Source organism: Sus scrofa, chromosome 11, assembly GCF_054392235.1.
Source record: "Sus scrofa isolate SSC_HxYL_T2T_F1_AM1 chromosome 11, Sscrofa_HxYL_maternal_Yorkshire_Landrace_v2.0, whole genome shotgun sequence".
NCBI lineage: Eukaryota > Metazoa > Chordata > Mammalia > Artiodactyla > Suidae > Sus > Sus scrofa.
In genome coordinates this window covers 3,832,573-3,857,230 of record NC_139393.1, presented here as the reverse complement: position 1 = coordinate 3,857,230, position 24,658 = coordinate 3,832,573, and the positions used below count along the sequence as shown (strand labels likewise).

The following is a 24,658-nucleotide window of genomic DNA, read 5'->3' as shown; positions in this document are numbered from 1 at the left end:
AAACCGGGTCTGTGGTTGGAAAGGCTGATGATGTCAGCAAAGAAAAAGATGCGACCCCTTCGGTTTTTTCAGTTTATCTTAGGGTTTTTAGCAGAGACGACCATAGTCTAGGATTTCTCAGAAAATCTCTTATTTTTTTAGAGCTTTAAGTATTAAGCAAATGTTTCTGAATGGATTCAGGTTTCTTTTATTGTCTCTCACACCCACGCAGAGATTGCCAGTGTTGCTGGTCTTTTTAAAATCCTCAGATGAAAACACTTCATGTGGACTTTTGTAAAAAACAGAGTTAACGTTTAATTAAATAAAGGGAAATAAAATCAGCCCCCTTTGTAAACCCCTTGGCTTTTCTCTCTGATCCAAGTGGCCTCTAAGTCAGCCGATGTTGACACAGTTCTGTGCATCCCTTGTCCTTCTTTTAGAGCCATTAACTCTTTGTTTTGATGCTTCGGGAAATGAGACAGGTGAGGTTTATGTTCTGGTGGTGGCTGTTGTTGGGCCAGAGTGTCTGAGCCTCGCACAGTTGAGTCAACGGTGTTCATGTGTTTTAAAAGTGTTTAAGTTTTGGAGTTCCCATGTGGCTCAGTGGTAATGAACCTGACTCGTATCCATGAGGGTGCGGGTTTGATCCCTGGCCTTGCTCATTGGGTTAAGGATCTGGTGTTGCTCTGAGCTGTGGCGTGGGTCGCAGATGCAACTCAGATCTGGCATGGCCGTGGCTGTGGTGTAGGCGGGCAGCTGCAGCTCTGATTCAACCCCTAGCCTGGGAATTTCCATATGCCGTGGGTGGGACCCTAAAAAAAAAAAAAGGGTGTTTCTGTTTTGATGGGAAGCACGTGGTATAATAAAGCTGGGTTTCTGCACCAGGTAGAGATGGACCAGATTAGCGGAACACGTGTGGACTTCTGAGAGAAATCGTCCTTCAGGTTATAAGAAGGAAGTTTTCCTCTTGGCTGAAGGACAGTGTGTCACTTTTGTCTTTCAAATCAGCTGTCAGGCTGAGCTGCACAACTTAGATCGTGTCTCTAAGTTTCTAGAGGCACCTGTTATAGATCAATTCAGTGCCTTAGCCGGTGCAGATAAGGTTTTGTATCAAAACCAAATATTTGCATTTTGATGTATTTGAGCAAGGGCTGTTATAAATTAAAAAACAGCAACTCTTTATCGGGTTGAATTTCTCAGGGGGCAGAGCTGATAGCCTTTTAACAGGTGACGATTTGGGAGACCGTAACTTCATAATGGCGTTTTTCTTCAGTTTTAGTAAAGAGAAGAGAAAACATGCAGTGAAAGTGTACGCTTAACGAGATTCTAGCCACCGTGTGGCTTTGCAGACACCCAACCTAGAGAACTAGCTATAACCGGCTTCTCTAGCTGTGCGTTAACATTTTTAAGTTGCTACTGGTTCTTTTACACCCCCCACCCCCGTGAGAATGGGTAGTAACAAATACTATCTTCTCAAAACAGCAGCTTCCTGCACCTCCTTGGCCCACGATAACCCCGATCTCTGGTGGCACCCGTGTGTGTGTGTGTGTGTGTGTGTGTGTGTGTGTCTCTACTCTCCATGAAGATGTGCTTCTCGCTGTCTCAGTAGAGGGCAGAGAAGCAGCCTGTGACATAGTGGGTGCACGTGAATTCAGAGCCAGGAAGGAATTCAAAGCTGACATTAGTAATTAATCCATTTCCCGGGAAATGAGAAACAGGGCATCAGTGCGCCCTGAAGGATGCCTGGCCTCAGGGAGGCAGAAGAGGCTGTGTCGGGGAGGGGCCCGCGTGATCCACGCAGAGTCCTGGGTGAGGGCCGTGAGTCAGAGTTTGCTGTCGTTCAGCGGTTCCCTGGCATGTTGTTTCTGGTCGTTTACTCTCGTGACGCTAGACCGTAACCTTATTTGTTTACTTCTTGATTTGCCAACTTCGTGTATGTTGCGTGGACTATGTTTATGTTTGTTTATGTCGCACCCCTTCTTCCCCACTCCTTTTGTGTTCCTGGTAATTTTTTTACAGCGTTCCTCTCTGCTGGTTCTGTTTGTAACATTGCCTGTGGTTTATGAATGTCCCACGAGAGTTGAAATGGAACTTGCAGCGTGAAGTAAGCTCATGTTTTTGAACCAAAGGAGGCGAAAAATTGAAAATGGGCCTTTTAATGCCAGGGTCCCGGAAAAAGCATTTATACTGCTTTTGAAGCGAGCACTCACCCCGCTTCCTTTTCTCAGGTTGAGCAGGTGAAGTTACTTGACCGGTTCAGCACCAGCAGCAAGTCCTTGACGGGCACCCTGTACCTCACGGCCACACACCTGCTGTTCATAGACTCGCATCAGAAGGAAACCTGGGTAAGAAGGGGCCTCGGTGCAAAAAAGGCGCTGGCGCGAGGACTGTGGACCTCTTTCTCGGTGATGGGTTTGAAGCGCAGGTCGGAACTCACACCTACAGGTTCCTGAGCGAAGAGGCAGAGCGCCTGTGTCCCGGGCAGTAGGTGCAGCTCAGTGTGTGCGAAGGAGCTGGGCTGAGGCCGGTGTCCCGGGGCTTAGCAGTGGGGGCAGGAACCTGAAATGAGGCTACACAAGAGGGGAGTACCATGCCTAGGTGGCTTTTTTTTGGGGGGGGGGATTGCTTTTGTGTGTGTGTGTGTTTGCTATACCTGCAGCACGTGGACGTTCCTGGGCCCAAGGATTGGACCCACGCCACAGCAGTGACCACACCAGGTCCTTAACCACTAGGCTACCAGGGAACTCCTTGGGGTGCTTTTTAGTGGTCAGTCCTCTGCCTTGTAGCAGATGGCCTGGGGGGGGGTTCCGTGTGGGTGGACACAGAGAGAGCATATTCAGGAGGCTGCAGCTAGTCGCTCGGGTGAGAGCCCACGGGCAGCGCCCTGGGGGAGCAGGATGCAGAGCCTTTGGGGCGGGGGAAGGAGGGAGGGTGGGCGCGCGTCTCCGGCCGGGGCGTTTGGTCCTGACGATGCTGCCGTGTGCGCGTGAGGCGTAGGGCACCGAGGCTGAGTTGGAGAGTTGGAGGGGGGCGTTGCTAACACTTGGCCCTCCGGAGGCAGCGATGCCCAGTGCCTCCGTGTAGCCACGCAGGAGCTTCTGTCGTGCCCTAGATCCTGCACCACCACATCGCCTCGGTGGACAAGCTGGCTCTGACGACGGCCGGGTGCCCGCTGGTGATTCAGTGCAAGAACTTCCGCATCGTGCATTTCGTCGTGCCCCGGGAGAGGGACTGCCACGACGTCTACAACTCCCTGCTGCAGCTGTCCAAACAAGGTGCCCGGCTGGCCCGCTCCTTGCCAGGGGTCCCCCGCCGTGCTTGATCTCATGTGTCCTTGTTGTTTTGCGCTTCACGCTTCGGTCAAGTATGTTCAGCGGTTAGCGATCTCTCTGAAGCTTCTTTAAAAGTGAAGGGGTGAGGAGTTCCCGTCGTGGCGCAGTGGTTAACGAATCCGACTAGGAACCATGAGGTTGCGGGTTCAATCCCTGGCCTTGCTCAGTGGGTTAACGATCCGGCATTGCCGTGAGCTGTGGTGTAGGTTGCAGACTCAGCTCGGATCCCGAGTTGCTGTGGCCCTGGTGTAGGCTGGTGGCTTCAGCTCTGATTCGACCTGTAGCCTGGGAACCTCTATGTGCCGCAAAGAGCGGCCCAAGAAAATGGCAAAAAGACAAAAAAAAAAAAAAAAAAAAAAAAAAATGAGGGGGTGAAACTGAAAAATACTTGCCTTTGTCATGTGCATTGAGTCCTGTACATTGCATTTTTTTTAATTTTTGTATTTTTTTTTTATTGGTCAAGGGATTTATTACATCTATAGTTGTACAGTGATCATCACAATCTATAAATTGCATTTGAGGGAAGTTCCCGTCGTGGCTCAGTGGTTAACGAATCTGACTAGGAACCCTGAGGTTGCGGGTTCGATCCCTGCCCTTGCTCAGTGGGTTAAGGATCCGGCGTTGCCGTGAGCTGTGGTGTAGGTTGCAGACGCGTCTCGGATCCCGCGTGGCTGTGGCTCAGGCGTAGGCAGGAGGCTACAGCTCCGATTCAGCCCCTAGCCTGGGAACCTCCATATGCTGCAGGAGCAGCCCAAGAAATGGCAAAAAGACAAAAAAAAAAAAATTTGCATTTGAACGCTTATGTATTTTTTGTGTTGCAGCTAAATACGAAGATCTGTACGCCTTCTCTTATAATCCCCAACAAAATGAGTCTGAACGGCAGCGAGGCTGGCAGCTCCTGGACCTGGCTGAGGAGTACAAGCGGATGGGGCTGCCCAATTCCAACTGGCAGCTGTCTGATGCCAACCGCGACTACAAGGTAACCTCATGCCCTGGTGGAGAGACCCCGTGTCCGTGCCGAGCGGTCAGACCATCCTGGCGGCCCCTCGTCCACGCGCTGTGCGCTCTTCTCGCGTTTAAGAAGTTCTAGAGGATTTCAGAGGTGATTCTTTTCGCCTCTTGGTTTCTGACCTGGGAGTAGAATGGTTTTGTTTTGACTGGTTTTTGCAGATTTGCGAGACTTACCCCAGGGACCTCTACGTTCCGCGGATAGCGAGCAAACCCATCATTGTGGGCAGTTCCAAGTTCCGCAGCAAGGGTCGCTTCCCGGTCCTGTCCTACTACCATCAGGCCAAGGAGGTAGGGGCTGCCCTCGGACTTCCCAGCGCAGTGGGACCCGTCCCCGGGGGGAGGCTGCACACAGCACACACCTGCGCCTTAAGAGGTCGGGGTGTTAAATTGCCGATGGAAAACTGCTGCTTTGTCCTTTGCTTGTCTTCCTGAAATTTTATTTAATTAATTTATATTTTGTCTTTTTAAGGCCGCACCCGCGGCACATGGAGGTTCCCAGGCAAGAGGTCTCATCGGAGCTGTAGCTGCCAGCCTACTCCACAGCCACAGGAACACAGGCTCCGAGCCGCATCCGCGACTTACACCACAGCTCACGGCAACACGGCATCCTTAACGCACTGAGCGAGGCCAGGGGTCGAACCCGCAACCTCATGGTTCCTAGTCAGATTCCTTTCCTCTGCGCCACGACGGGAACTCTGTCTTTCTGAAATTTTAAAACACAGTGACCCTGGAATCCGGAAACCGTCAGGCTTGTCAGCTTCCCGATCCATCCATCCCTCCCTCCTTCTGTCCTTTCAGCAGCCGCTTGAAAATAGTGTTTGTGGCAGGTGGCTGCTTCTTCCTTTCCTGTGCTGGTCTTTGGATCCTGCTTGTTTTGGGGGAAACCAGATAGTTCTGACAAGCCAACTCCTGGGCGGAGGGTCTCTCCAGGCTCCCAGGGCACTAGTAAGCGCCTCAGTCGCGCAGCATTTGTGGTACAAGGAGGTGGAGGAGGAGCCCGAGGACTGAGGCGCTGGAGCAGCGACTGCCCGGCACGGGCAGGTTCACCTCTGTCGTCCATACGGCCGGCCAGGCGGTGCCGAGTATTTAGTGCTTTATGTGCCTGGCACGCTCGTGTGATTTTATGAGGCCGACGACTGACTCCCGGCACCTCACGAACGGGGAAACGTCGTTCAGAGAGGGCGAGTCATTTTTCCTGCATCTCACAGCTCGTAACGTGAGGAATCGATGCCAGTTCTGACTCCCACTCCTCTGTGACCTGATTTTTTTCTCTTGGGAAGCTTTTAGGTTTTTTGTTTGTTTGTTTGTTTGCTTTTTAGGGCCACACCTGCGGCATATGGAGGTTCCCAGGCTCGGGGTCTCATCGGAGCTGCAGCTGCCGGTCTACACCACAGCCACAGCTGCACGGGATCCGAGCCAAGTCTGTGACACCTGTACCACAGCTCATGGCAACACCGGATCCTTAACCCACTGGGCAAGGCCAGGGATTGAACCTGCATCCCCGTGGTTACTGGTCGGATTCATTTCCATGGCGACATGACAGGAACTCCCGGGACTCTTTTTTGATTTTTTTTGCTGGTATTCTGAAATTTCACCACGATGGGCCTTACCTTGTTGTCTTAAGCTCTGTTTGGAACCTCAGGGCTCCGTTTGGGGAAATTGCTTCTCTATTTCTTTGGTAACTTCCTCTCTTCTCTTGGTTTTCTTTGTACGTTTGTGTGGGCATGTTGACTAGTGGGCTTCCTAGCGTAAACTTCCGTTTTTCTTAATTTGTCTCCTTTTTATCTCCTTCTAGAAGGTCAAATCTCCTCAACCTTTTCTCCTGTCCATCTCCTGGCTCCTTTCTTCTTGCTGTAGTGTTTTAGAAATCCAAGAACTGTCTCTTGTTTTCTGAACTTTGTAGAGACTGTTTCCTATCCTTGGATATGACTGTGCAGGTGTTAAAAAGAATTTTAAAAAGAATTCTTGGAGTTCCCATTGTGGCTCAGTGGAAACGAATCTGACTATCATCCATGAGGACGCAGGTTCGATCCCTGGCTTCGCTCAGTGGGTTAAGGATCCAGTATTGTCGTGAACTGTAGTGTAGGTTGCAGACGCGGCTCGGATCCGGCGTTGCTGTGGCTGTGGTGTAGACTGGCAGCTGCAGCTCCAGTTGGACCCCTAGCCTGGGAACTTCCATGTGCCACGAGTGTGGCCCTAAAAAGACCAAAAAAAAAAAAAAAAAAAAAAAGCCCAGAAAAGAATTCTTGTGTTCCTTGCATTTGTAACCTGTTTGCTCAGTTCTTTCTTCCTCTTTTTATTTTGGTCTTGTTGTTTTCCATGTCTTTCAAGTGTCTGCTTCTCGGCTGGCCTCTCCTGTTTAAGCCTGAGGTCTGGGAGTTGGCTTGTGTGTGTGAGGGACCTCTTTCCTTGGTTTTTTTTCTGTTGTGATTTTCATGCCACCGTGTGTAGAAGTCTGCTCAGGACCCAGATGTGGGGGCGGGTGGGCGGCTCTCATGTTGCCTTCTGTGGGCTTTACTTCCCCCTCTGGCTTGGGTGGGTACGGCTGTTTGGAGTGACACCCCATCAGGCTTTCAGAGATGTCAGATCTCGAGCCTTCCTGGGGTTTGCTGCTCAAAACACCTTTCTTCGTTTATCTGACTAACTTGTGATCAGTGGTCGACTTTCTTTGCTCTGGTAGATAGGTTATTACTGGTCAGTCTACTCAGATTTCCCCACAGTGTATTTTTTTTTTTTTTTTTTTTTTCCTTTTCAGGGCCTCACCTGCGGCATTTGGAAGTTCCTGCGCCGGGGGTGAAATCAGAGTGCAGCTGCCCACCTACATCCCAGCCACAGCCACATCAGATCCGAGCCTCATCTGCGACCTACGCCACAGCTTGTGGCAACACCGGGTCCTTAACCCACTGAGCAAGGCCAGGGATTAAACCTGCATCCTTAAGGACACTGTGTTGGATTCTTTTTGTCTTTTTTTTTTTTTTTTGCCATTTCTAGGGCCGCTCTCACGGCATGTGGAGGTCCCCAGGCGAGGGGTCTAATCGGAGCTGTAGCTGCCAGCCTGCACCAGAGCCACAGCAACATGGGACCCGAGCTGCGTCTGTGACCTACACCACAGCTCATGGCAATTCGAGATCCTTAAACCAATGAGCAAGGGATTGAACCCACCTCCTCAAGGCCACCGTGTCAGGCTCTTAACTCCCGACTTCCCCACGTTTTATTGACGTCTCTCCCTCCGTCTCTGACTGTCCGACCTTTCGTGTCATACGTTTCAAGTTCCTCTATTGGAAGTGTAGCTGGGTTTTAGCAGGAGCCAGAGGTCAAATAAAACTTTGTACAAGTTCCTAATCTACTTTTCAGACACGGTTGTGGGGACTTGGACTTTATCCCTGGGCATGGCCTCTGACACACCCAAGTTTGTCTGTATTTTTATTGGAAAGCCCAGCTGAAAATAGACCTTCAGGAGTTCCCACTGTGGCTCAGCAATAACGAACCTGACAAGTATCAGTGAGGACAGGCCTTCGATCCTGGGCCTTGCTCAAAGGGTTAAGGATCCAGCGTTGCCCTGAGCGGTGGTGTAGGTCGAAGATCCAGTTCTGATCCTGCGTGGCTGGGGCTGTGGCTGTGGCGTGGGCCGGCAGCTGCAGCTCCAATTCAACTCCTAGCCTGGGAAATTCCATGTGCCTTGGATGTGGCCCTAAAAAACAACAACAAAAAAAGTAGAAAATAGACTTTCGGTGCCCAGCTTAGAAAGTAGGTCTGAAAAAATAAGGTTATCACTTACTTCTCTTACATTTTCATGATTTCATTTCGTGTGTGAATTTTATTTTTTTATTTTTTTTATTATTATTATTTTTTTGATCTTTTTGCCATTTCTTCGGCCGCTCCCGCAGCATATGGTGTTCCCAGGCTAGGGGTCCAATCGGAGCTGTAGCCACCGGCCTACGCCAGAGCCACAGCAACGCGGGATCCAAGCCGCGTCTACAACCTACACCACAGCTCAGGGCAACACCGGATCCTTAACCCACTGAGCAAGGGCAGGGACCGAACCTGCAACCTCATGGTTCCTAGTCGGATTCGTTAACCACTGTGCCACGACGGGAACTCCTCGTGTGTGAATTTTAAATGTAGATATGAATTGGCGTTTCCTTTTTTCCCTTGATGACACAGTGGTTGGAGTGAGTAGGGTTGATGGAGCTGGTATGGACGGGATTGGAGAAAAAGTATACATGTCTAGATCTCTTAAATCTTTTTTTTTGTTAAGACTTCAAACAACCCTAAATATCTCATCCAACAGCCACTGCTTTTGTGTTGCTGCCCCATATTCTCTTCCGTGTGGTTTCTCTCGGTACTGAATCCGGCTCCCCGAGCTCTTGGGAGGACCTCGATGTTAATCCCTCCTCTGCGGAGCAGCCTGCGTTTGGGGATTCCCCCCCCGCATGCTGCCCTCCTCTGCCCCTGCCCCTGCCCCTCGGCAACCGCAGGTCACCGGTTCCCCGTGTCTCTGAGTCTATTTCTGTTTCGTAGCTACGTTCGTCTGTGCCGTGTTACAGGTTCCACACACAAGGGACGTCTGATGGTGCTTGTCGTGCTCTGAGTTAGTGGGGTGACCTCTGGTTGCATCCGTGTTGCCCTAAGGTGTCCTGCCAACCTTTAAGCAGGTGGCACGTTGGATTGTAACTTTCAGTTTCTGGGTGGTCTTTTGTTTTGGCTGCCCTCACGCCATGTGGCGATCCCAGGCTGGCCAGGGATCAGATCCAAGCCGCAGCTGCGACCTAAGCCCCAGCTACAGCAAGGCCGGGTCCCTAACCTGGTGTGCCCAGCCAGGGATCGACCCTGCGTCCCAGCGCTCCCCAGAGGCCCAGGATCCCGTCGCGCCCTGGAGGGAACCCTCTTTGATTCCTCGTAAGCGTGTTTTTGAGGCACGGTTTCGACGCCTTCGGATAACCTGTTCCCTCTGTGTTTGAAACCAGGCGGCCATTTGCCGGTGCAGTCAGCCGCTGTCGGGCTTCAGCGCCCGGTGCCTGGAGGATGAGCACTTGCTTCAGGCCATCAGCAAAGCCACCCCGGCCAACCGCTTCATGTACGTCATGGACACCAGGCCCAGGGTACGTGTCCCGAGCGCCGCCCCATGCCCTGGCTCGGTCGTCTGGCTAGTTCGCTTAGTGGGAGTCGGTCACTCTGTCCAGCTTTGAAACCTCTGCATCCTAGTTTTCAATGAGCCGAGGCTCCCGATGCCAAGGGAGTCAGTCTTTTCAAGGATGCCAGCCTCGGAGACCAATTTCCCAGTGCCCCAGAAGGCCCTTCTTCTGTAAATAAAGCAGCTTAGGGAAACGCCGAATTTCATAGTGGGGACACGCGATGGTAGACGCGGCGTATGTCATTGCGAAGAAGTACCGAATAGTGTGCGTGCTGTGAAAATGAGAGATTCCTTCTGGGAGAGCTTTCCCTCGACGGAACAGCTTAGCGTTCGTGGAGAATGTTCAAGACGATGGGGAAGAGAGGTAGCGAGCTTACCTAGAGCGCCTTGGACTGGAGAATTCTGAATAGCGGGGGGTGCAGCTGGCTGTTCTGTTAGGTGTCTGCGATGTCAGGATAGCTTGTGAGCATTGGGATCAGACGGTCAGAATCCCTTTTTCTTTTCCTAAACACAGTTAAGCCACCACTTCCTCTAGGATCCTAAAGCTGAAGTCATCGAAGTCCTCCATTAGTCAAGCTAACATTACTTTTAATTTTTATTATAGCATCGCGTGCAGAGCTGGTGGGCTACACAAAAGGACATTGGCAGAATTGTAGTGAGGATTTCTTCAAAAATCTGGAATGATGAGAAAATAAGAGAAAGCGATGAGAAAAAGCGAGTGAGCGATACAGTCCGCCGTTTTAGGCAGCAGTGTTGAAAGGAGTGGTAGCCGTTGTAGAAGGAGTCTCATCATTGTGCAGTCCCTCAAAAGATACTGGAGAAAAGAGAAGATAAAGTTAATTTGAGTAAATTAAGAAGTATCAAAAAGTAGACATCGATGATTTGATCGTACTGTGTTTATACACAAAGGCATGCTTGCAAGTCAAGATCTTGGGTTGGTGACAGCTCTTGGGAGAAAAATTGTGGTTTCTTGTGCAATCTGGGGGGTGTTCATTGGTTAGAACTGTCTTTAGGTGACGTTAGTTACAAAGGATGATGGTAGTTTAAGGCTTTCTGAATGTGGGGTCTGGGGGTGATTTGTTCCTCAGGCCCCCATCGCTCTTACTTGCATGATTGACTTGCACCCAGAAAACGAGTCTTCCTCCGACGGCCTTGATGCGCTGGCTGAACTCAAGGAGTAACACCGCGGGGCATGTTGCCATCTAAGCCGTGCCTTAGTCCTCGTAGGTGGTGCAGAGCCAGGGAGTCAGGGGCCACTCTTCACTGTATTTCTTAGCAGCCTGGGCCCTAGCCCGCTGCATGGAAAGCAGCGCGCTCTCCCAGTTTAGATTCTGTGTCATCCAGGGCCGTCGGAATCCTTCGAAAACTGTAGGAACGTGCTCTGGGCAACCCTGGTCTGGAAGGAGCAAGCCTGCCAGTGCTAAGTGCACCTCTGCTGGCATTTGCCCTCAAACCAAAGACCATGAGCCTGGGGCGGTCTTTCCTCCCTAGAAACCAGGGTAATTGAGGCCCAGGCCTTGCAGGTGTATCAGGCCCTGTCGTGTACTGTGTGGCGCTCCAGGAACCTCACGCAGTCCCTCGTCTCCTTCAGATCTGATTTTGGGGGCCCCCTGGGGCTTCTGATGATCAAGGGCTCCGGCTTGTTCTGAGTGACTCCCCTAGATTCATTCTGTAACCCCCCCCCCACATCCCGCCCCGCTCATCTCAGAATCACACAGGACTTGGGAGATATTTCTTTCTTTTTCAAAAAATGTGGAAATACTGCAGACATATGGGAAACTGACTGAAAACATCAGTGAATTCGTTTCATGAATTTTTTGTGGGGAACCTCTTGTCTGATCCTGCTGTTAGCACTCAGGTTTTACTCTTACTTCATAGGGTCCTTCTGTACTGTTGGTGACCCACGTGAGGCGTCTCAGTTATTAAAACATGCCAGCATGCTCAGGTCTGATGGGTTCCTTCAGACGCCTCTCGCTGTAGTGCGCTTTATTGAGTGTTCTCGTGATGTTTTGGTAAGCGAAGTAAGTTACAAAACCAAAGCACCTTGTGTCTAAATTTCTGAAATTTCAAATTTTAGCTGAATGCAATGGCCAACAGAGCAGCGGGAAAAGGTTATGAAAACGAAGACAACTATTCTAATATTAGATTTCAGTTTGTTGGAATTGAAAATATCCATGTCATGCGGTCCAGCCTCCAGAAATTATTGGAAGGTATGATTTTTGCTTTTACCTTCTCGGCAGCTTTGCTAAAGTCACATTACAAACCTTACACCTGTATCATTAAAATTTACATTCAAAGAGGTAAAAAGAACCCTTGAAATGATTTTAATACTCTTCTTAACCTAATAGATTAAAAGCATTGTGCTAACGTGTAGTCCCTATAAAGAATTAGTAGTGCTGTATTTTGCTTTTTTCTAAGTTCTAGAAATTGACAGGTGTGTATTTTATACTGCCACACCTCTCCGTTTGGACTAGCCACATTGACCTGTTTCATAGCCATATTCGAGTCGTGGCTGTTGCATTGGACAGTACAGTTTTAATGGTTTTAGGAAGAATTGCCACCACCAGATATTCTTGATTAGTCAGTACAGGAGGGCTTCATTTATGGTCGGGTTCTGTTTAACTATTAAGCTAACTTGCTCGTCATGACGTGCAGTGAAAACAAGTAAAATATCAGACTCTTTTAAACTGTTTGGAAATTAGACTCTTTCTGACGATTTTAAAAATCAAAACACTCGGGCTTCATTTTGGTGTTTCATTTTCATTTTTTAACAAAGGGAATTGGAACTTTCTGCAAAGCCCAGGGACTCGCAGCAGATGTCCCCCAAGCACCTCCGGGAGCTTTTGAGATCAAGTTCTCTGTTACAAAGAGTCTGGCCGGTTTGGCTCGTCCTGCTGCTCCTTCCCCGCCTCGCCGGAGGCTTCTGGAAGAGCAGGAGGGCCGCCTCGGGCCGCGTCTAACCCGGCGCCTTTCCCCTTGCAGTGAACGGAACCAAAGGCCTTTCCGTCAACGATTTCTACTCCGGCCTGGAGAGCTCGGGGTGGCTGCGCCACATCAAAGCCGTCCTGGATGCTGCCATCTTCCTTGCCCGAGTAACCATCACCCCTCGACGTGCTTTGGGGGCGCTGCCTCGCTGGGAAGGAAGGGATGGGTTATTCTGTCGGGGCTGGTGGCCTTTGCAGTCAGGTGGCCGTTACTGTGTTTTACGTCTGTAATGAAGTTCCTTTCACCCGAGCCTTACAAATACCGTGCAGGGCGTTCCCATTGTGGCTCAGCCGGAGCGAATCTGACCAGCGTCCATGAGGATTCGGGTTCGATTCCTGGCCTCGCTCAGTGGGTTAAGGATCCGGCGTTGCCGTGAGCTGTGGTGTAGGTCGCAGACATGGCTCAGATCCTCCGTGGCTGTGACTGTGGTGTAGGCCGGCAGCTGTAGCTGTGATTCGATCTCTAGCCTGGGAACCTCCTTATGCCACAGGTTCGGCCCTTAAAAAAAGCAAAAAAAAATAATAATAATAAAATAAATAAAAAATACCATGTAGCGCCTCCTGTAGGGACTTCAGAAGGAATCCCACAGCTCTGTGACCTATATAGTGTCTGTGTCTTTTGCGGATTTGCTCTGTTGTGTGTCTTGTGTCTTGTCTTGTTTTTTTGGCCATCGTGCTGTGGCGTGACTGATGCGGTCGTGCCTCTTCTTTGTCATGGGCTTTTGGGTGAGCAGCGCCTACTGACTCACTCACCTGTGGGGTGTGGCTGGGCTCTCAGCGTGTGGTCCCTTCGCAGGCCATCGTGGTGGAGAGCGCGAGTGTGCTGGTGCACTGCTCCGACGGCTGGGACAGGACTGCCCAGGTGTGCTCCCTCGGCTCCCTCTTACTGGACCCCTACTACAGGACCCTCCGAGGATTCCTGGTAAGGACTTGATGGCCAGACCCGGGTCTCAAATGGGCGTGACGTTGTGGAGTTGTGACAACTGCCGGAGAGGGTGCAGTTGGTGGAGGCCCGGGCTGCTGCCCCCTGCAGTGCCCACGGCAGCCCCTGCAGCAGAGGGCAACTGGCCCCAGGTGTCATAGTGCTGAGCTTGGGACCCTGAGGTCCCGGATTTCATCTTGGGACATGTCTTTGACAACAGTTTTAGATGTACCATTTTTTCCCCCATAAAATGTTGCAATAGAAATAATCAGTATTTCTCCCTCGCTGATGTCTCAGTGTGGATAACGTCGGAAGAGAGGGCATAGATGAGGGTCCTTGGAAATTACACTCTGCAGGACCCTTTCGCCTTAGAACGGCTTCATCTTCTGGAGTTCTGGCTGTGGTGCAGCGGGTCAGGAACCTGACTGCAGCAGCCCAGGGGGTGCTGAGGCGGCGCGGCTTTGGTCCCCGGCTGGGCGTGATTGGTTAAAGGATCTGGCATCGCGGCAGTTGGGGCATAGGTCCCAGCTGCAGCTCAGATTCAGTTCCTGGCCCAGGAGCATCCATACACTGCAGACGTGGCTTAAAAAAGAAAAAAAGTCTTTCATTTGTTGATTGTACCTACATGGTAGGAAGCATGTTTTACGTCTGAAGATGAAATTTATAGCAGCACACATTTTTCTGCTTTGCGATGCCAGAGCCGGGCTCCTGGTTTTTGTTTGCTTTTTAACGTCTGACAGATGAACTCAGGTTTTCAGAATTTACACCCTGACCCATGGCAGGTAAAGTCACTGAAGAGCCTGGTGGACAGTGGGCGCCGTCGTTTAGGGTTAGAAAGCCCCGGACCTGCCATCCTCTCAAAGCGGGGGAGGGCTTGACGCCCCCGCGTCCCTTTCAGAGCCATCCTGGTTTTCGTGGTGCCAGCGTACTGAATCTGGGACAGATTCCAGGTGGAACTGCTGCTAACGAAGGAGGGCTCGCTTGCCTTGAGTGTGTGAGACGAGGGTGCCCTCCTTGCCAGGTTTAGCTGTAGTTGTGTCTGCTTGGTGGCCCAGTGAAGGCCTGTCGTGTCCTCGTGTGTGACCAGAGACCGTGCAGGAGCCTCCCCGGTCAGAGGAGCGGTGGGGACCAGAGCTCGGCTCCTTGAGGTCGCTGCAGCCGGCGTCCGACGGGAGGGTGGGGAGGCGTTGGTGCAGAAGAAGAGCCGGCTGAGGCCCAAGGAAGAGGGGATGCCACCCCCTCGGCTACTGGGAGCTGTTAAAGGGCGTTGACGCAGGAGACAGTGACACGCTGAGAGCTCTTCCAGGACGGCTCAGCGGCTTCGGGGCAGAGGGAGCGGAGACCAGGACCCCGTGTAGGAGCTGCTCTGAGAGGAAGAAAGGGCAGGGCAGAGGCCATGCCTGGGGCACGGACGACAGAGGAGGGAGGGGTGCCGGGTCCGCCCCAACCCCTGGGGACGGTGGACCCGCACAGTGAGAGCTGTTCACAGTGTGTCCTTAGGTGGAAGAGAAGACGCCTCTCCCAGGGTCGTTTCCAGGCTCTGGGCCCAGTTGCCAGAAGGACTGTGCCCTCCTGCTTGTCGCTGAGCCAAGCGGGGGCTGCGTTCAGCAGGAAGGGTGCGGAGTCGTGGCCGTGGGTGGGCACAGGCTGGTGGAGGCCCGCAGGAGGGTCTCAGGCTCCAGCCCGAAGGCCATGTGCCCGAGGTCCAACAGGGGTGGACGGGGGAGCTGGGATTTGAGTCCAGGCCACGTGACTGCAGATGCCGCGTCTCAGCCACATGTTCTGTGGCCTTCTGGAAAGCCGTGAGTCAGTCCCGGGAGCTGGGAGTGGGGATTCGACGTTGGCCATGCGGTGCTTGGTGATGATACGATGAAATTACAAAGTGGGTTAAATACGGAGAAGACGACAGTGTTTGGACGAGGCTGAAAATAATGAAGAGCCTGTTGCTTGAGAAGAGCTGGGACAGAGAAAACAGGCCATTCGTCAAGAGGTTAGACAGCAGCATGTGCGCCTGCCTATCAACCTTTCACTGGGTTCTTTATCACTCTTTCTAAAAAGTACTTTGTGGATAATGTACAAGTGAGCCAAAAGGTTTAAACCATCCACCCCCAGCTAATACCCACCTAACCACTGGGTAACCTTTGGATTTAAAGTTTCTGAACCTTTTATCTGTGCCTCATCATCATACGTGCCAAAGTGCAAATGCAATAGTGTTTATAACATGCACTTTCCACTTAAAAGGTAACAAATGCAGCTGAAATAAATGTCAGTCACGAGACTGCTGTATTTCTTTCTTTTTGGCAGCATGCACAAGTTCCCTGGCCAGGGCTCGAACCCACGCCACAGCAGCAACCAGAGCCACTGCAGTGACAGTGCCAGATCCTCAGCCCTCTGGGGCACGAGGGAACTCCCTACTCTGTTTCTTTTGATGCCTCATTTTCACTCTGTTAAGCCAACCTCTAACCAAGTCCTTGCCGTCTCTTGCTTATAATTTAAAAGTTTTGGTTTTTGTTTGCAACCATAGGTTCCAAGGGTACGTGCTGTTTTTAAGATAGTGGGATTTAATCCGTTTTAGACAGAAAAAGATTGCAAGGGGTTATAAAATGGATTTTCCTTTTTCTCTTGAAGGTTTTAATAGAAAAGGATTGGATCTCCTTTGGACATAAATTTTCAGAGAGGTGAGTCACGGTTGTACATTTAGGTCTTGGGTAAGATGAGTTTAGACTGCCAGAATGTTCCTTTGCTTCATGAAACCACCTGTCTGACGGGAGGTGAGAGTGCTGTGGCTTTTTTTTTGGCATGAAGACTGGCTTGATTTTTTTCTGTCACTTCTTTCAAACGTCATACTTCGGCCCGTCTTCATGGCCATTCTTCTTCCTTTTTGTCTGGACTGTAGTGGTTAGAAGGTCACCGACCCTTTCAGATTGTAGTTGAAAAACTCAGAGGTATGGATGGTTTCCACAAAAGCATAACAGTTTTTTTTTTTCATGCCAGTGTGTCATTCTAGGATTGTCCCAGGGGGCGGCGGGGGGGGGGGGAGTGATGTGTAGTTAAATTTAACACCCAGGAGTTTCCGTCGTGGCTCAGTGCTTAACGAATCCGACTAGGAACCATGAGATTGAGGGTTTGATCCCTGGCCTCGCTCCGTGGGTCAAGGATCCGGCGTTGCTGTGAGCTGTGGTGTAGGTCCCAGACATGGCTCGGATCCTGCATTGCTGTGGCTCTGGTGTAGGCTACAGCTCTGATTTGACCCCTAGCCTGGGACCCTCCCTATGCTGAGGGATCGGCCCTAGAAATGGCAGAAAAACAGAAAAATAAAATTAAATAAATAAAAAAAACAAATTTAGCACCCGCACAGTCGACGTGTCTCGGTGCCCTTTGCTCAAGCCTGTGCTCTCCGGGGGCTCAGGTGTGGCCATTTGGACGGCGACCCGAAGGAAGTGTCACCCGTGTTCACTCAGTTCCTGGAGTGCGTGTGGCACCTGACCGAGCAGTTCCCACAGGCCTTCGAGTTCAATGAAGCGTGTCTCCTCCAGATCCACGAGCACGTTCACTCCTGCCAGTTCGGGAACTTTCTCGGAAATTGTCAGAAGGAACAAGAAGAGCTCAAGTAAGACAGGGGGTTCGAGTGGGCTTTTTTTTTTTTTTTTTTTTCCTGTTTACAGTTAGAACAGAAAAATCCTGCAGAAACACATCCTGCAGAGTGTTGGTCGGCGGTTCGACGTGCAGTGAAAGGCGGAAACCTTGGGTTTTGCGGGACGATGCCGCCGCGCGTTTCCAGCAGGCGGTTCTTGGGGGATCGCCCTGCCTGTGTTGGCTGCCCCGTGTCTTCCCTGAGCTGGGTCCCTGCCCGTCCCCCCCGAACCAGCCCCTGGACCTCGGGCCTCGGGCGCAGGTTCGATGTGAGGGTGGGCTGGGCTGTGGCTGCCAGAGGGCCCCGCGTGCGTGTGCGCACACACAGGTCACGTACGTACATAATGTGTGTATGTGGGATGTGTGTGTATGTTTAGGTTGGGCTTCTGGGTTTCAGGTTCCTTTTCTTTTATTTTTTTTTTTGCTTTTTAGGGCCACACCTGCAGCGTATGGAGGTTCCCAGGCTAGGGGTGGAATCAGAGCTGTAGCTGCCGGTCTACACCACAGCCACAGCAACGCCAGATCCCAGGTGGGTCTGCGACCTACACCACAGCTCATGGCAACACCAGCTCCTTAACCCACGGAGCGACGCCAGGGATTGAACCCCCACCCTCATGGATACGAGTCGGATTCTTTTCCACTGCGCCACGACAGGAACTCCTGGCTTTCAGTTTCTTACCGTCGTCCGCCCAGAGCAGTGGGGGATCCCCGAGCACACGGGGCTGTTAGAGGAGCTGCTGAGCATCGGAGGCAGCACGTGCCCTCGCTCGGCTGCCTGGACACAGAGCCCAGAGCTCATGAGACTAGGGCTGCGTAGAGGGAAGGCCGGGGAGCAGATGAGAGCAGGAGGGCGTGTGCTCTGGGCCGCAGGGGCCACCGTGTGCTCTAAACAGCGGCTCATCGGCGTTCCCGCCCTGGCGCAGGGGGTTAAGAATCCAACTGCAGCAGCTCGGGTGGCTGCAGAGGTGTGGGTTCGATCCCCGGCCTGGCACAGGGGGGTTAAAGGATCTGGTGTTGCTGCAGCTGCAGCTCAGATTCGGTGCCAGGCCCGGGAACTCCCGTACGCCGTGGGTGCAGCCGTCAAAGGAAAAAAGGGAAAGAATACACAGCGGCTCATCGTCATTTGGCGCAGGCGACTCGAGCTGTTTCAGGACAGTCTCTTCTTCCCCTGTTAGTGGCAGCCGCCTCCTAAGGAGGATGACGGTCAGACACGCACGCTGCTTCCCGGGAGTCTCCTCCACTTGCCTTCCGGCCCCCTCGGGGGTCGTGGACAAACGGGAGGGCTCCCCACGCCCCCCACCGCCCGTCTGTTCTGTGATGATGTAACACACAGACTGTACAGCTGGTCCTCGCCTTACCCACGCACGCCGGCTCCGATTTGCCGTGTGTCACTGGCGTCTTCCGACTCTGGAATAAGGTCCTGACTTTTCGTGACTCCCTGTTGTGTACCCACTCACACCAGGGTACCCGCCCTGGAACACGGGCCCCACAGGCCAGACTCAGGGCCCCGAGACGAAGGCCAGGCCGAGGGCCGCGGTGGTCCCTTCATCTCGGAACAGGGGTGGCAGCGGCGGCACTTAGCGAGTCATGTGTGTGTGTGGTTGTGCCAGGACGCGCGAGGCCCGCGTTGGGTGCAGGGCTTGGGCTTCTGTACGAGGTGACTGAGTGACGAGGGCCAGAGGGAGGATTCCGAAGTCAGAGGTGAGGTGAGACTGGGAGGAAAAGCTGGAGCCGGGACGTCGGCCCGCGAGACTGTCCCCTGCTTTGATGCGCGCGCGCCGGGCCCTGTCTCGCTAGGCTGAAGGAGAAGACCTACTCCCTGTGGCCGCTTCTCCTGGACGACCAGAGGCCCTACTTGAACCCCCTCTACAGCCCCCGGGCCCAGGTGGCTGCCGCTTTGGAGCCGAATACAGTGTCCTTCAATTTTAAGTAAGTTGCCGTTACTGTTGGTCCTCGATTTTTCTCAGACACACGGCACTGTTTTTGACATGTTTGAAATAGGCCCGTGTTGAGCTTTTCTCTTTCTTTTTCGGTCATAAAGGTTTTGGAGAAACATGTACCACCAGTTTGATCGAACACTGCATCCTAGGCAGTCTGTGTTGAATATAATTATGAATATGAGCGAGCAGACTAAGCAGCTGGAGAAAGATGTCAAAGACTTAGAATCCGTAAGTATTCCCAAGCACCTGCGGCGGTGTAGCTGGAGTATCGACTTAGCCTATTTCCTTGTGCTCTCGGCACAGTAGGATACATAGAACTCTTTTTTGTTTTTGGTTTGGGTTTTTTTTTTTTTGTCTTTTTAGGGCCGCACCTACAGCATATGGAGGTTCCCAGGCTAGGGGTCGAATGGGAGCTGCAGCTGCCGGCCTGCACCACGGCCACAGCCACGCGGGACCTGAGTCCCCTCTGTGACCACAGCTAATGGCAATGCTGGATCCTTAACCCACGGAGTGAGGCCAGGAGTCGAACCGGCGTCCTCATGGGTACTAGTGATGTTCCTTACTGCTGAGCCACAGTGGGAACTCCTTAGACGTCTTTTAAGTACACGTGGTTGCTTCAGAACCTGGTCTCCTCTGCTCTGAATAGGTAGTTTAAATCACTTTCCCTGAATTTTCAAATGTATTGAAATATTTGAAGTAGAAACATAGAGATATAAATATAGTAGATATGAAGGGCTTTGGGAGATTCAAACTTTTTTTTTTTTTTTTTAATTTTTTTGTCCTTTTGCCTTTTCTAGGGCCGCACCTGCAGCACATGGAGGTTCTCAGGCTAGGGGGCGAATCGGAGCTGTAGCCGCCGGCCTACCCCACAGCCACGGCCACGCCAGATCTGCGCCACATCTGTGACCTACACCACAGCTCACGGCAACACCGGATCCTTAACCCACGGAGCGAGGCCAGGGATCGAACCCGCAACCTCATGGTTCCTAGTCGGATTCGTTAACCAGGGAGCCAGGACGGGAACTCCGGGGCCATTTGAACATTTGTCGTATTTGATTCAGACTTTGCATGTTGGTTTGAAGAAAGGAAACATCGCGGATCTGCTTGCAGACCCTGCAAACACCCACTCACTCCCCCGCCCGCCGTCACGCCGCTGAATTTGGTGTGTGTTAGTCGTTCCCCTGCGCGTTTTTACACTTCCTCTGTATATGTTTGTATCCGTGGACAATTTATGATATTGTTTTGTATGATGTAAAATATTATTTTTATGTCTTGAAGAAATACAAAAGAAAATAGTTTTTATATAAGATATAAAGGGCAGCAGACCACACAAGTGGCCCGTGTTCCCTTCACTCAGCTGAAGACCCCACATGTTTTATTTTTAAAGTTCATGTATTTTCTCGTTCCGGCTGCGCCTGTGGTCTGTGGAAATTCCCAGGCCGGAGATGGAACCCACACCACGGCAGTGACAGTGCCAGATCCTTAACCCGCTAGGCCCCCAGGGACCTCCAGACACCGACTGTGTTCAGACTGTGTGCAGGCTGTCACATGTCCCGGCTGCATTTTGCTCAGCGTTGTCCTGAGACCTCTCCACGCGGTGCATGCACTGTCCCTCATCCTTCTCTCAGCCGAGCAGGACATTGCAGTTCTGGGTCCCCGACCGTGCGTCCGGCTCTGACTTTCATGTTTGTTGCCCCTTTGATTTTTGCCTTTCTGCAATCGGCCTCTCAGACCTCTCCTCATCTTCCTGTTGGCATGTTGGCTTTTTCCCTCCTGCTGCCTGAGATTTCGTCGTATACCAACCTTCGATGCATCCACAGTGGTGTGTCCCGCTGTCTTTTGTCTTTGCCATTTCATTTATGGTATGTTTTCTGCAGATATTGTGAGTTTTAATGTAATTGATCCGTCTTTGTTTTATGCCTTTTTAAATATTTTAAGGAGTTCCTCTCCATCTTAAGACTTTTCTTTACCATTAAATATACTCAAAAAGGAGGAATAAGGATATGCTTTAAAAAGTCCCACCAGTTGTTATAACTCACGAGACTGTCCTGTCACCTCTCAGGCAGGATGCTCCTGTCCCCCTCAGGTGAGGAGGGAATGCCCGCACGGACTGGAGGAGCGCCCATCCCTGGGTCTAGGCCTCGGGAGGCCCGTCCAGGGATCTGGGGAGCGTGGAACTGCCACAGGACACTTTCACATCTGTTAAGGATTTCCCTTGTGCAGCAGGGCTAGAACCCAGCATTGTCACTGCAGCAGCCTGGGTCTCAGCTAGGGTGCAGGTTTGATCCCTAGCCTGGGAACTCGCATATCCTGTGGACACAGCCGAAAAAAACCTTCTGTTAAAATAAAAAAAATTGGGAGGTCCTGTCGTGGCTCAGTGGAAACGAATCTGACTAGCATCCATGAGGACGTAGGTTTGATCCCTGGCCTCACTCAGTGGGTTAAGGATCCCGCGTGGCCCTGAGCTGTGGTGTAGGTCACTGATGTGGCTCAGATCTCACATTTTTGTGGCTGTGGTGTCAACCGGCAGCTGCAGCTCCGATTGGACCTCGAGCCTGGCAACCTCCATATGCCGCCCGTGTGTGGCCCTAAAGAGACCACAAAGTAAAAAAATTTTAAAAATACATGTGTCGGAGTTCCCGTCGTGGCGCAGTGATTAACGAATCCGACGAGGAACCATGAGGTTGCGGGTTCGGTCCCTGCCCTTGCTCAGTGGGTTAACCATCCGGTGTTGCCGAGAGCTGTGGTGTAGGTTGCAGACGCGGCTCGGATCCCGCGTTGCTGTGGCTCTGGCGTAGGCCGTTGGCTACAGCTCCGATTCAACCCCTAGCCTGGGAACCTCCATATGCCACGGGAGCGGCCCAAGAAATAGCAACAACAACAAAAGACAAAAAAAAATACAAAAAAATAAAAATAAATAAAAATGAATGTGTTCATGTTCTGAAGCCTGTCGTGCTCACCTAACAAACCATTGTAGGAAACCCACAAAAGGAAGCTCTTCAGGCCCTGAAACTTTTAGCCAAATGCGTGTGTGTTTGCTGCACTATACAGCTGTGATTTCAGGGTTACCTTTCATACATCCTAGGAAAGAATGTGCTTTTCCAGTATGACAGCCTGGAGGTCTTGGGCAGTCAAATATAATAACCACTTTGCATTGCATTTTAAGCAATTAGGATTTGCGGTCATGTCTTACCTGCCCTAGGTTTTGGTGTTTTGAGATTTCATTTTATATCGCCCGTGAAGAGAATCGTTGCAAAAGCGTGTTTTTCCTGTTTACTCCTAGCAGGGGGTGAGCATGTCGTGTGTGCAGTGAGTGATTTCTTTTTCAAATTTGGATTTGTTCTAGCAACTTAACAAGCAGCGTAAAAATAAGCACGCAGATGGAGTTCTCACCAAGGAATTGCTGAATTCGGTTCGACCTGAATCACCTACCCTCAAAACCTCCTTGTGCTTTAAGGAACAGACTCTGCTGCCTGGCAATGCTGCCCTTCGAACTATAGAGGGCAGCAACCCCGCGGATAACCGCTACAGCGAATACGCCGAAGAGTTTTCCAAGTCGGAGCCTGCGGTGGTCAGCTTGGAGTATGGCGTGGCCAGGATGACCTGTTAGGCTCCGAGGGTGTTTTCTGGACCGAGTGCAGGGCGAGCCCTGGGTTGTTGTGAGGGAGGGCTGTGCGCGTGCCCCAGAGGGATGTGCCCAGCGGGAGGTGAGGGGTTGGAGGAAGAGAAAACTGCTCTCGGGAGAGACGCCCGTCACGGTAATTGCATTTCTAGCAAGGAACGAATGACTTTTGACTCTTGAAGAAGCAGCTGGTGTTGGCCAGTTGACTCCAGACACGATCTGTACTGTGTACTGGTGCGCAGACACGCCGGGGTGGTTTCCATGTCATGGGCAGCCGCAGCGCCCAGCCCTCCCGGAGACCATCCTGCCAGAAGGCGAAGCTGACGTGCGAATTGACGGGGCTTGTGCTTTCAATGATGTGACTCAGACTCTTTGCAAAATTTGCCTCTTAGTGATGTTTCATGTCCAAGTGCCAGGGAACGTGTTTCTAAGAAAGCCTTAAAATCTCAGCGTGTTTGTTCCATGCACTGTTGAAGTTCCGTGGCCTGCAGCAGGACGGGTTTGTGCGGCCCTGCTCCCCGCCGAGGGGCTCCCGTGCCAACGGTGGACGACCTCACCTGCCGAGCCCACCTGCCCAGCTCACCATGGCTCCTCCCACTTCCACAGTCAGAACGAGTGAAACCGCAGGTTGTATTCTGGTTCTGTGTTCCGTGACTTATTATTTACAAGATAGAGGATGGATTTCTTGAATATGTAAAGCCCATTTGATGGTTTTGTATGAGTGCATTGCTGCATCCTGTCGGATCCTTATTTTGGGGTTGGCCTTATTATTTTGAAAACTAAGTTAAAAAAATGAAATCTCTAAACTGTTCTTAGAAGCAATGACGAGTACCTGTATGTACTAAGGGCACATCTATATTTTTAAACTGTTGTCTCTCTCAGTGAATTGCTCTTCCTAGAAGAAACTTTCAGTTTACCTAAGAATTTCTGGGTTAAAAAAAATAGTGCAGTTAGTTTAGATTTTGCTTCATTGCATGGATTTTTCCCTGTGAAATATTTTTTCTTCTCTGTTAACATAGAAGGGGAAAAAAAAAAAAAGAATTAAGGGCCGCCTAATACAAAGTTAAATGTTTTAACGAAAACCCTTAAATGCTAGGAAGTTTCATCTGGCCATGTTACGTTAACTGTTTATTCTCTGTACATAGCATTAACTTACCGGGGAGAAAAGAATGAGAAAAGAAAGAAAAAATCGCTTTCAATTGATAACGTCACCAAGCTGGCTTTAAAATGGAAAATTTAACCCGGGTGGCACAAGATGGGCTTAAAGAGTACGAGGAAATCTGCTTCGGATCCCCTTAGGCTTCTTTTCATTACCCCTCTGTCTCTTCCATTGGTTTCGAACGCGAACACGTATCTTTTTCAAAGGGAAAAAAAGCTTTATTGTATGAGCTTTACCTAATCCTATTTATTTTTGCAGTACTTTTCTGTGACGCATTATGTAATAAGAAAAATACTTCTTTTTAAACAGTAAGAGAAACGTGCTATAAAATACAGTTTGTGACTTAGCCAAGCCTGTTTCCATATTCAAGCCCTGGGACAGGGAACTGAATCTTCGTGACCACAAGGGAAGCTCTCGTGCCTTGTTACTTGGTTCCAGTTACTGATTGTGGTTCTAGAATCTTCCATGACAGGCTTCTCATGTTCAGCTCTTTGGTTTATTTTCTTAATCTTCAACTCGAGGCGTATACATGCGTGTCTACGTGCTCACACGTGACCTGAGACACTAGCTAACACCCGAAGTGACCTGCAGGCTCTGTGTTGGCAAAACACAGATTGATTGTGTATGTGTCTTAAAAGATGGGATTTGTGTTCAGTGTGTTTGGGAGGGTATAGCATGTACATTATTACATATGTTATTTAATGGTCATTAAACGCTCACGTTTTACTTTGGATTTATGTGTGTGTGTGTGTGTGTGTGTGTGTGTGTGTGTGTGTGTGTGTGTGTGTGAAAACGAACGGGATGCAGTTGTGGTGGGCTTTCCCCTCATGTGGGCAGATGGACCACACCACACCAGTGGAAGAGTTGAGAGTTTTCAAGTGGGTTGTTGGTAAATAACAACTTAGACACAAAAATAATTTCTAAAATATTTAAAATACATCT

General features: G+C 50.9%; 1 long non-coding RNA gene across 6 annotated transcripts in view; it reads left to right on the top strand.

Annotated features, from left to right (window-relative positions):
* LOC100739485 (phosphatidylinositol-3,5-bisphosphate 3-phosphatase MTMR6) overlaps positions 1-24,449 on the top strand; it is a 28,850-nt gene extending 4,401 nt beyond the window's left edge. Inside the window, exons 2-14 of one of the 6 annotated variants that reach the window (XR_002336611.2) lie at positions 2,208-2,324; positions 3,092-3,254; positions 4,133-4,290; positions 4,482-4,610; positions 9,290-9,424; positions 11,534-11,666; positions 12,439-12,548; positions 13,237-13,362; positions 15,991-16,040; positions 16,772-16,972; positions 18,793-18,924; positions 19,037-19,163; positions 22,282-24,449. This is a non-coding gene — a long non-coding RNA (phosphatidylinositol-3,5-bisphosphate 3-phosphatase MTMR6). Of the gene's footprint in view, positions 1-2,207; positions 2,325-3,040; positions 3,255-4,132; positions 4,291-4,481; positions 4,611-9,289; positions 9,425-11,533; positions 11,667-12,438; positions 12,691-13,236; positions 13,363-15,990; positions 16,041-16,771; positions 16,973-17,027; positions 18,925-19,036; positions 19,164-22,281 lie in introns of all 6 variants that reach the window. The other 5 variants (XR_014818993.1, XR_014818994.1, XR_014818995.1 and 2 more) reach the window with 5 other exon arrangements.
* Positions 24,450-24,658: the final 209 nt, after the last annotated feature.